Source organism: Aethalodelphis obliquidens, unplaced genomic scaffold, assembly GCF_003676395.1.
Source record: "Aethalodelphis obliquidens isolate GAN/ISIS:26980383/991018 unplaced genomic scaffold, ASM367639v1 scaffold63, whole genome shotgun sequence".
Taxonomy (NCBI): Eukaryota; Metazoa; Chordata; class Mammalia; order Artiodactyla; family Delphinidae; genus Aethalodelphis; species Aethalodelphis obliquidens.
The window spans coordinates 3,654,168-3,666,358 of record NW_020838007.1 but is presented as its reverse complement, the minus strand read 5'-3'; the positions used below and the strand labels follow the sequence as shown (position 1 = coordinate 3,666,358).

The 12,191-nt window shown below is 42.3% G+C and overlaps 1 protein-coding gene across 1 annotated transcript in view; it reads left to right on the top strand.

Annotated features, from left to right (window-relative positions):
* Positions 1 to 12,191, top strand: part of PRELID3A (PRELI domain containing 3A) — a 108,709-nt gene that overhangs the window by 2,058 nt on the left and 94,460 nt on the right. The window lies entirely within an intron of this gene.

Here is a 12,191-nt window from a genome sequence, read left to right as displayed (position 1 = left end):
CTCTGCCAGGTGAGGTTGGGATTCGTTGAGCAGGTGCAGCTGGGGCTAAGTGGCCCTCCTCGGATCCCCACCTCAGGCAAGTGGGTCTTATATGGGGGAAGAGGTTCCTCTTCATGTGAGGCAGTCACGTTATATTTTGTGAACGGAGGAGGTAGAGTGCCCCCTTTCCAGTTTCCAAAATGGGGGTAGGTCGTGGACTCCCGGGATCCCAGAGATGCCAGACATATCCAATGGGTGGAATTCTGTGTCTCATCTAGCTCTGTTGAGGTCACTTCAGGTGTCCCCCTTTCGCATTTGTATCTTTGAATAGACCTTCAACATATGGGTTGTGTCCTACACCTAAAGATGGCTTTCAGATCATGCAGTGTTGAAAGTTTGAAGATATGATCCCTGTGGGTTTTAGGAAAAGGCTGAGCTCTTTCAGTCAAGTTAATGCAAATGACTGAGGACAGGTTAAAGCATGTCCAATTGACCGTGGAGAGAAGCTCTTCTGTGGGTGGGTCCCAAGACCAATTGGACTGGTTAAGAGTATAGAGGGAGGTATTGACCGAGGCTGGGTAGAAGATGGGCCACCCCGGGACCTCATGGGGGTTGGCGTGGCAGACCCAGCAGTTAGTAAGATTTTCATTTTTTCCTATGGTGGAGGAAATTTGTACTATGGAGTTGCTGCTCCATCCGCCTTGTGCAGATATCCACAGGAGGGAGAGAAATTTTAGGGTTAATAATGGCTTCATGGTGGCGGTGGCAAGCTAAAAGTGAACAGTCTTCTTTAAACCCAGCATGGACAGAGGAGTTCTTCCCTGGCAGGGGTGGTTAAGTGAACTGGTAAAATGTAAGTAAGAGAATAATAGCAAAAATGGTGAGTGCGAGTCCAATCCACCAAATCATTTTACTTATCTGCCAATGATGTCTGTCCTTTGAGTATATATTCAACTTCTTGGTTTTTAAATAGGAGCCTAAGGCCTTTGGTGGGCTCACAGGTCCAGTTGGAGGTGTCTTCCTGTTCATAGCCAGGGTCCTGTTTGGACTTAAGAGGAACTGGCTTGATTTGGGACAGGTGAACCCAACTGTTGATCCCTTGTAATTTAACTGCAATAGGGGTACTGAGAAGGACCTAGTAAGGGCCCCTCCACTTGGGCAGTAATTGGTCAGAGGGGGACCCTTCTCTCCATGTTTTTAGGAGGACAAAATCTCCCAGCTGAACATGAATGGGGTCAGTTTCCTGGTTGGGGGCCTGATTTCCATATTCTGAAATTGCCTTTTGGACCAGTCCCAGATTAATTAGGTACTTAATAAGCTCACTGGTTTCAGTATCCACCAAAATGTCAGAGGATAAAAAGGGCCTACCATAAGTCATTTCAGACAGGCTGATCCCTAGCCCTGTTTTAGGTGCCCCCCTGATTCTCAAGAGGGCTATAGGTAAAAACTTTGTCCAAGGTTCTAATGTCTCTTGACAAAGTTTAGCCAGGATTCTTTTTAAAGTTTGATTTGCCCTTTCCACCTTCCCTGATGGTTGAGGCCTCCAGGCAGCATGGAGGTGGTAGCAAATGCCTAGGGCAGTAGAGATTTGTTGGGTAACCCTAGCCACAAAAGAGGGACCGTTATCACTTTGTAAAGACCGTGGAAGTCCAAACAGAGGAATTATTTCCTTTAGTAATGCCTTTATTACCCCCTGAGTTCTCTTGGTCTTAGTTGAAGGCTTCCACCCATCTGGTAAAAGTGTCAATAAAGACCAGAAGGTATTTATATCCCTGGGAGGATGGCATCTGGGTAAAGTCTATTTGCCAGTTCTCCTCTTCTTTGGATGGGCTGGAGGAGAGGTGGAGGCCTTAGTTTTCCCCCTGGGTTATTATAGTAACATATATTACAGACCTCTGTGACCTCTAGGCTAGTCTGAGAAAGGCCCATGCCAGAGAAGACTTTTTCCACCAGGCTAGTCAAAGCATCCCACCCCAGATGAGAGAAGTCATAGAATGATTTTTAAATATTCCATTGTAATGCTGTGCACAGCATTATTGTTTGTTCCTTAATCCACAGCCATTGGGACCCTCTTGGTATCCCCTAGTTCAGACCCACTCTATTTCCTTGATTGTGTACAGGGGTGACAACAAAGTGGGCTGGGGGTTGATTATGAGGGAGTAAGGTGGCCTGAGCTGAAGGTGTTTTTTGGTTTTTGCTTTTTGAATTTTATTGAAGTGTAGTTGATTTACAATGTTGTATTTCTGCTGTACAGCAAAGTGACTCAGTTATACACATGTATACATTCTTTTTCATATTCTTTTCCATTATGGTTTATCATAGGATATTGAATATAGTTCCCTGTGTTATACAGTAGGACCTTGTTGTTTATCCATTGTATATATAATAGTTTGCGTCTGCTAATCCCAGACTCCCAACCCTTCCCTCCCACACTCCCCCACCACTTGGCAGCCACAGGTCTCTTCTCTATATCTGTGTGTATGTTTCTGTTTCATAGATATGTTAATTCTTGTCATATTTGAGATTCCACATATAAGTGATATCATACGGTATTTGTCTTTTTCTTTCTGACTTACTTCGCTTAGTAGAATAATATCTAGGTCCATCCATGTTGCTGCAAATGGTATTATTTCATTCTTTTTTTATGGCTGAGTAGTATTGCATTGTGTGTGTGTATACGTGTGTGTGTGTGTGTGTGTGTGTGTGTATCACATCGACTTTATTATCCATTCATCTGTTGATGGACATTTAGGTTGTTCCCGTGTCTTGGCTGTTGTGAATAGTGCTGCTATAAACATAGGGGTGCATGTATCTTTTTGAATTATAGTTTAGTCCAGATATATGCCCAGGAGTGGGATTGCTGGATCATATGGCTACTCTATTTTTAGTTTTCTGAGGAGCCTCCCTACTGTTTTCCATAGTGACTGCACCAATTTACATTCCCACCAACAGCGTAAGAGGGTTCCCTTTTCCCCACACCCTCTCCAGCATTTATTATTTGTACACTTTTTGATGATGGCCATTCTGACTGGTGTGAGGTGGTACCTCATTGTAGTTTTGATTTGCATTTCTCTAATAATTAGTAATGATGAGCATCTTTTCATGTGCCTATTGGCCTTCTGTATGTCTTCTTTGGAGAAATGTCTATTTAGATCTTCTGCCCATTTTTTGTTTGGGTTGTTTGTTTCTGTGTTATTGAATTGTATGAACTGTTTGTATATTTTGGAAATTAAGCCCTGGTTAATCACATCATTTGCAAACATTTTCTGCCAGTCTGTAGGTTATCTTTTCATTTTGTTTATGTTTTCCTTTGCTGCGCAAAAGCTTTTAAGTTTGATTCCGTCCCATTTGTTTATTTCTGCTTTTATTTGTATTGCTTTGGGAGACCTAAGAAAACATCTGTATGATTTATGTCAGAATGTTTTGCCTATGTTCTCTTCTAGGAGTTTTATGTTGTCATGTCTTATGTTTAAGTCTTTAATCCATTTTGAGTTTATTTTTGTGCCTGGTGTATTCTAACTTCATTGATTTGCATGTGACTGTCCAACTTTCCCAACACCACTTGCTGAAGAGACTGTCTTTTTCCCATTGGATATTCTTGCCTCCTTTGTCAAAGATTAATTGACCATAGGTGTGTGGGTTTATTTCTGGGCTCTCTATTCTGTTCCATTGATCCATATGTCTGTTTTTGTGCCAGTATCACTCTGTTTTGATTACTGTAGCCTTGTAGTATTGTCTGAAGTTTGGGAGGGTTATGCCTCCTGCTTTGTTCTTTTTCCTCAGGATTGCTTTGGCAGTTTGGGTCTTTTATGATTCCATATAAATTTTAGGATTATTTGTTCTAGTTCTGTGAAAAATGTCAGGCGTTATTTGATAGGGATCACATTAAATCTGTAGATTGCTTTGGGTAGTATGGCCATTTTAACAATATCAATTCTTCTAAGAGCATGGGATTCTTTCCATTTCTTTGAATCATTTTCAGTTTCCATTACCAATTTTTTTTTGGTAGAATTTTTTTTATTGTAGTTGATTTACAATGTCTTAATTACTGTACAGCAAAGTGATTCTCAGTGTATATACATATATATATGTATACACACACACACATACATATACATTCTTCTATTTTATATTCTTTTCCATTATGGTTTATCATAGATATTGAGTATAGTTCTCTGTGCTATTCAGTAGGACCTTGTTGTTTATCCATTCTATATATAAAAGCTTACATCTGGGCTTCCCTGGTGGCGCAGTGGTTGAGAGTCCACCTGCTGATGCAGGGGACACGGGTTCGTGCCCTGGTCCGGGAAGATCCCACATGCCGTGGAGCGGCTGGGCCTGTGAGCCATGGCCGCTGAGCCTGCGCGTCCGGAGCCTGTGCTCCGCAACAGGAGAGGCCACGATAGTGAGAGGCCCACGTACTGCATAAAAAAAAAAAAAAAAAAAAAGCTTACATCTGCTAACCCCAACCTCCCACTCCTTCTCTCCCCCAACCCCATCCCCCTTGGCAACCACCAGTCTGTTCTCTATGTCCGTGATTCTGTTTCTGTTTCATAGAAAGGTTTGTGTCATATTTTAGATTCCACATATAAGTGATATCATATGGTATTTGTATTTCTCTTTCTGACTGACTTCACTTAGTATGATAATCTCTAGTTGCATCTATATTGCTGCAAATGGCATTATTTCGTTCATTTTTATGGCTGAGTACTATTCCATTGTATGTAAGTGCCACATCTTTATCCATTCATCTGTCGATGGACATTTAGGTTGTTTCCATGTCTTGGCTATCATGAATAGTGAGTGCTGCTATAAACATAGGGGTGCACGTATCTTTTTTTTGAATAAATTTATTTTTGGCTGCATAAGGTCTTCATTGCTGTGCGCGGGCTTTCTCTAGTTGCGGCGAGTGAAGGCCACTCTTCATTGCAGTGTGCAGGCTTCTCATTGCAGTGGCTTCTTTTGTTGCGGAGCACAGGCTCTAGGCACGTGGGCTTCAGTAGCTGTGGCTCGTGGGCGCTAGACGCAGGCTCAGTAGTTTTGACACCTGGGCTTAGTTGCTCCGCAGCATGTGGAGTATTCCCGGACCAGGGCTCAAACCCGAGTCCCCTGCATTAGCAGGAGGATTCTTAACCACTGCGCCATCAGGGAAGTCCCGCATGTATCTTTTTGAATTATAGTTTTGTCTGAATATATGCCCAGGAGTGGAATTCCTGGATCATATGGTATTTCTATTTTTAGTTTTCTGAGGAACCTCCATACTATTTTCCACAGTGGCTGCACCAACTTACATTCCAACTAACAGTGTAAGAGGGTTCCCTTTTCTCCACACCCTCTCCAGCATTTTTCAAAAGTATATTTATTTATTTATTTATTTACTTTGGCTGTGCCGGGTCTCACCTGAATCATGTGGAATCTTCGCCACGGCACGCGGGTTCCTTAATTGTGGCATGCTTGGTTGCGGCATGCAAACGCTTAGTTGAAGAATCATCTTCAATTTCCTTTATTAATGTTTTTTAGTTCTCAGCATATGTCTTTCAACTCCTTGGTCAGGTTTATTCCTAAATATTTTATTTTTGGGGGTGTGATTTTAAGAGGTACCATTTTATTATATTCCCTTTCTGATATTTCATTGTTGGTGTAAAGAAATGCATTCGGTTTCTGTATGTTAATCTTGTATCCTGCTACCTTGTTCTATTCGTTTATCAGTTCTAGTAGTTTTTGTGTGGACTCTTTAGGGTTTTCTCTGTATATTATCATGTCATCTGCATATAATGACAATTTTACCTCTTCCCTACCATTTGAATACCTTTTATTTCTTTTTCTTTTCTGATTGCTGTGGCTAAAACTTCCAGTACTGTGTTGAATAGAAGAGGTAAGAGTGGGCATCCTTGTCTTGTTCCAGATTTTAGCAGGAAGGCTTTCAGCTTTTCACTGTTGAGTATTATATTGGCCATTGGTTCATCATAAATAGCTTTTATTATGTTGAGATATGTTCTCTCTATACCTACTTTCAAAAGGGTTTTTATTATGAATGGATGTGGAATTTTATTGAATGCTTTTCCTGCATCTATTGAGATGATTGTTGTTTTTGTCTTTTCTTTTGTTGATGTGGTGTATCACATTGATTGATTTGCATGTGTTGAGCCATCCTTGTGACCACCTTGGTCATGGTGTATGATCTTTATGTGTTGTTGGACTCAGTTTGCTAATATTTTTTTTTTGAGAATTTTTGCATCTGTATTCATCAAAGATATTGACCTGTGATTTTCCTTTTTGGTGGTATCTTTTAGTATCTTTTGTGTGGTTTTGGTATCAGGGTGATGGTGGCTTCATAGAATGTCTTTGGGAGTGTTCCTTTCTGTTCAGTTTTTGGAAGAGTTTGAGAAGGATCTGTATAAGTTGTTCTTTGTATGTTTGGTAGAATTCACCTGTGAAACCATCTGGTCCTCGACTTTTGTTCATAGGGAATTTTTATTTTTTATTTATTTAAAAAATTTATTATTATTATTTTTTTTTTTCTTCAGTATGCGGGCCTCTCACCGTTGTGACCTCTCCTGTTGCGGAGCACAGGCTCTGGACGTGCAGGCTCAGCGGCCATGGCTCACGGGCCCAGCCACTCTGCGGCATGTGGGATCCTCCCAGACCGGGGCACGAACATGTGTCCCCTGCATCGGCAGGCGGACACTCAACCACTGTGCCACCAGGGAAACCCTAAAATGTATTATTTTTTAAATTTTATTTATTTTGTTTTTGGCTGCATTGGGTCTTCATTGCTGCATGCGGGCTTTCTCAAGTTGTGGCAAGCGGGGACTACTCTTCATTGTGGTGAGCGGGCTTCTCATTGTGGTGGCTTCTCTTTGTTGTGGAACACAATCTCTAGGCATGTGGGCTTCAGTAATTGTGGCACACGGGCTTCAGTAGTTGTGGCTCGCGGGCTCAGTAGTTGTGGCTCATGACAGCTTTTGTGATTCGAAGATCTTGGATCATTGTACATTCCCCATTTGGTTTGAGAACATGTAGGATTGGAGTATTACAAGGAGATTGGCATGGCAACAAAAGCCCCTATTTGATGAATTTTGAGATCAGGGATTGGAGGCCTCATCAAGCCTCTGGTTTTGTGGGATATTGATGCTTGGAAGGGAAGTTATTAGCCTCCTTTAAGGTGATTTTCACAGGAGTGGCAATCTTTGCCTGTCATTAGATTTCCTGGTCCCAGACCTGTGGCGATATGAGTTCTTTAATTACTGGGGAAATATTTTGAGCTGGACTGTCCATGTCTTGTATAATGCATAGTCTAGCCAAAAATAGGTCTTGGTTTTGGTTTTCAGGGACAGTAAGAGTCACTTACTCAGGGAGAGAAAGATTTAGAAGAATGAAATCTCTTCCTAATAATGGGCTGGGGCATTCAGGCATGACCAGAAACTTGTGAGTTATAAGAGTCTTTCCCCAGCTGCAAGTTAGAGGGGTGGTGAAATGTTTTCATTTTGGCCTTCCTTCTCCCCCAACAATAGAGCAGGTTTTGGGGGCAAGGAGCCTAGCGTGAGAAGTCAGGACAGAGTAAGTGGCTCCTATGTCTAGTAGAAACTGGACAACCTGCCATGTCAGTGGTCACCTGTGGTTCCTCCCATGTGATAATGACTTTCTTCTTGGGAGGTCCCAGGTCCCATCAATCAACCACTGCCATGACTGGCAAGGGGCAATTTCCCCACTCCCTTTGGAGCTGAGGGCATTCCCTTCTCCAGTGGCCCATCTTCTTACAGAGTGGGCATGGTGTCTTGGGTGGAGGCTGGAACCTGTTTTCTGGGCATTCCTTGCTCCAGTGTTTGGGGCTCCCATAGTTAAAACAGGCTCCTTTACCTGGCGGGGGGCTTCTGGGAGTGCCTTTGGGGTGACCAGGAGGTGAGTTAGGTCCTGCCATGATGGCTGCCAGAAGCTTGGCTTGCTAATGGTCCCTTAAGTCATGCTGTTCCTTTCTTTCCTCCTCAGCCTGGTCTCTGCTGTTAAAGACACTGAAGGCCATATCAGTAAGGTTGCAAGGGGTTTGGGGGCCCCATGGCAAGCTTTTGACAGATGTTGGGGGCTGACAAGCTAATGAAATGGATTGCAAGTACAATGTGTCCCTCAAAAAGTGTTTGGGTCAACAGTCATATACTTTTAGAGGGCATCTACCAGCCTGGCCTGAAATAGGGCTGGATTTTTGTCCTGACCTTGAGTGATCTCTTTAACCTTACCATAAATGACAGGTTTAATTATGTATAGTTTCATCCCTTCAATGAGGCAAAGGATCATGTGGTCTCTTTTAGGGATACCAGTTTAGCCTGGCTGATACTCCCAATTGGGATCAATCAGTGGTACCACCATCATGCCCACAGGATAATGATTGGGTGGGGCAGTGTGTAATCCATCAGCATATGCTTGAGCCTCTGCCCAAATGTAGGTCTTTTCCTCAGGGGTGCAACAGTGGGAAATGACAACATTCAGGTCCTTCTAAGTGAAGTCGAAGGAGAAATTTAGTCCCTGGAGTTCTTCAGTGAATCAGCTAGGGTCCTCCAAGAATGGGTGTAAGCAGGTGCAGCACTGGTTAAGGCTGGACAAAGAAAAGAGCGCAGGCTCAGTAGTTGTGGCGCACGGGCTTAGTTGCTCTGCGGCACGTGGGATCTTCCGGGACCAGGGCTCGAACCCGTGTACCTTGCAGCCAGATTCTTGACCACTGCACTACCAGGGAAGTCCCTGTATTATATTTTATATTCTACATATAAGTGATATCATATTATTTATATATATATATATATGCGTGTGTGTGTGTGTGTGTGTATATCCCATCTTCTTTATCCATTCATCTGTCAATGGACATTTAGGTTTGTGTGTGTGTGATATGATACTATGTTTTTACTTTTATTTATTTTATTTTTAAAATAAAATTTTAAAAGTATTTATTTAATTAAAAAAATATCTTTATTGGAGTATAACTGCTTTACAATGTTGTGTTAGTTGCTGTTGTACAACAAAGTGATTCAGCTATATGTATACATATATCCCCATGTCCCCTCCCTCTTGAGCCTCCCTCCCACCCCTCTAAGTGGTGACAAAGCACCGAGCTGATCTCCCTGTGCTATGCAGCAGCTTCCCACTAGCCATCCATTTTACATTTGGTAGTGTATATATGTCAGTGCTACTCTCTCACTTCGTTCCAGCTTCCGCTTCCCGCCCTGTGACCTCAAGTCTGTTCTCTACGTCTGCATTTTTATTCCTGCCCTTCCACTAGGTTCATCATTACTGTTTTTTCAGGTTCCATATATGTGTGTTAGCGTGCGGTATTTTTCTCTTTCTGACTTACTTCATTCTGTATGACAGACTCTAGGTCCATCCACCTCATTATAAATAACTCAATTTCATTACTTTTGTTGGCTGAGTAATATTCCATTGTATATATGTGCCACATCTTCTTTATCCATTCATCTGTTGATGGACATTTAGGTTGGTTCCATGGCCTGGCTATTGTATATAGTGCTGCAATGTACATTGCAGTACATGTATCTTTTTGAATTATGGTTTTTTTAGGGTATATGCCCAGTAGTGGGATTGCTGGGTCATATGGTAGTTCTATTTTTAGTTTTTTAAGGAAACTCCATACTGTTCTCCATAGTGACTGTATCAGTTTACATTCCCACCAGCAGTGCAGGAGGGTTCCCTTTTCTCCACACCCTCTCCAGCATTTATTGTTTGTATATTTTTTGATGATGGCCATTCTGACTGATGTGAGGTGATACCTCATTGTGGATTTGTATTTCTCTATGTTTCCATGTCTTGACTATTGTAAATAGCGCTGCTATGAACATAGGGGTGCATGTATCTTTAATTTTAATTTAATTTTTTTTTTTGGCTGTGCCATGTGGCATGCAGGATCTTAGTTCCCCAACCAGGGATTGAACCTGTGCCCCTGCAATGGAAGTGCTGATTCTTAACCACTGGACCACCAGAGAAGTCCCTGCATGTATCTTTTAGAATTATAGTTTTGAATGAGTATGTGCCCAGGAGTGGAATTGCTGGATCATATGGCAACTCTATTTTTAGTTTTTTTGAGGAACCTCCCTACTGTTTTCCATAGTGGCTGCACCAATTTACGTTACCACCAGCAGTGTAAGAGAGTCCCCTTTTCTCCCCACCCTCTCCAGCATTTATTGTTTGTAGACCTTTTCTCTTTTTTTAAATAAATTTATTTTTATTTTTTGGCTGTGTCTTTGTTGCTGCACGCAGGCTTTCTCTAGTTGTGGCGAGCAGGGGCTACTCTTTGTTGCGGTGCGCGGGCTTCTCATTGTGGTGGCTTCTCTTGTTGCGGAGCACGGGCTCTAGGCACGCGGGCTTCAGTAGTTGTGGCACACGGACTCACTAGTTGTGGCTCGCGGGCTCTAGAGTGCAGGCTCAGTAGTTGTGGTTCACTGGCTTAGTTGCTCTGTGGCATGTGGGATCTTCCCAGACCAGGGCTCGAACCTGTGTCCCCTGCACTGGCAGGTGGATTCTTAACCACTGAGCCACCAGGGAAGCCCTGTTTGTAGACTTTTTAATGATGGCCATTCTGACTGGTGTGAGATGGTACCTCATTATGGTTTTGATTTGCATTTCTCTAATGATTAGTGATGTTGAGCATCTTTTCATGTGCCTATTGGCCATCTGTATGTCTTCTTTGCAGAAATGTCTATTTACGTCTTCTGCCCTTTTATCGATTGAGTTGTTTGTTTTTTATTGTTGTTGAATTGTATGAGCTGTTTGTATGTTTTGGAAATCAATCCTTTGTCGGTTGCATCGTTTGCAAATATTTTCTCCCATTTTGTAGGTTGTCTTTTCATTTTGTTTATGTTTTCCTTTGCTGTGCAGAAGCTTGTAAGGTTGATTAGGTCCCATTTGTTTATTTTTGTTTTTATTTCTATTGTTTTGGGAGACTTACCTAAGAAAATATTGGTACAATTTATGTCAGAGAATGTTTTGCCTATGATCTTTTCTAGGAGTTTCATGGTGTTATATCTTATGTTTAAGTCTTTAAGCCGTTTTGAGTTTATTTTTGTGCATGGTGTGAGGGTGTGTTCTAACTTCATTGATTTATATGCAGCTGTCCAAATTTCCCAGCACCACTTGCTGAAGAGACTGTCTTTTTCCCCTTTTTATATTCTTGCCTCCTTTTTTGAATATTAATTGATTGTAGGTGTGTGGGTTTATTTCTGGGCTCTCTATTCTGTTCCATTGATCCACGTATCTGTTTTTGTGCCAGTACCACTCTGTTTCGATTACTGTAGCTTTGTAGTATTTTCTGAAGTCTGGGAGGGTTATGCCTCCCGCTTTGTTCTTTTTCTTCAGGATTGCTTTAGCAATTCTGGGTCTTTTATGGTTCCCTATAAATTTTAGGATTATTTGTTCTAGTTCTGTGAAAAACGTCATGGGTGATTTGATAGGGATCACATTAAATCTGTAGATTGACCCCAACATTCATATTTGAAACCCCAACTTCCAATGTGACTGTATTTGGAGATAATGCAGTATCCCTTATGAATATACATGCAAAAATCCTCAACAAGGGCTTCCCTGGTGGCGCAGTGGTTGAGAGTCTGCCTGCCGGTGCAGGGGACGCGGGTTCGTGCCCCGGTCTGGGAAGATCCCACATGCCGCGGAGCGGCTGGGCCCGTGAGCCATGGCCGCTGAGCCTGCGCGTCCGGAGCCTGTGCTCCGCAACGGGAGAGGCCACAACAGTGAGAGGCCCGCGTACCGCAAAAAAAAAAAAAAATCCTCAACAAAATACTAGCAAACCAAAGCCAACATCATATTTGAAGGATTATACACCATGACCAAGTGGGATTTACCTCAGAATGTCAGGTTGGTTCAACATAATAAAATCAATGTAATACATCACGTTAATAGAATGAATTTTTTAAAATCACATGATCTCTCCCACAGTATGGCCGGCGACATTAGCTAGCGCTCGCTCTACTCTCTCTAACGGGGAAACAGCGGACTACAAGAGACTGAGCTGTATCTGCCTCTGTTTCCTCTGTATCTGCCTCTGTTTCAACTTTTGCTCACACACACACAAAAAAAAGCCGGGAAAATTTTATTAACGCTTTTTAAAAAAAGTTAATATAAAATTATAGCAAAAAAGGAACCTGAACTTTAGTAACACAGCTGGAATAATCCTCAGTGGCGGCGGCAGCAGCAGGAGA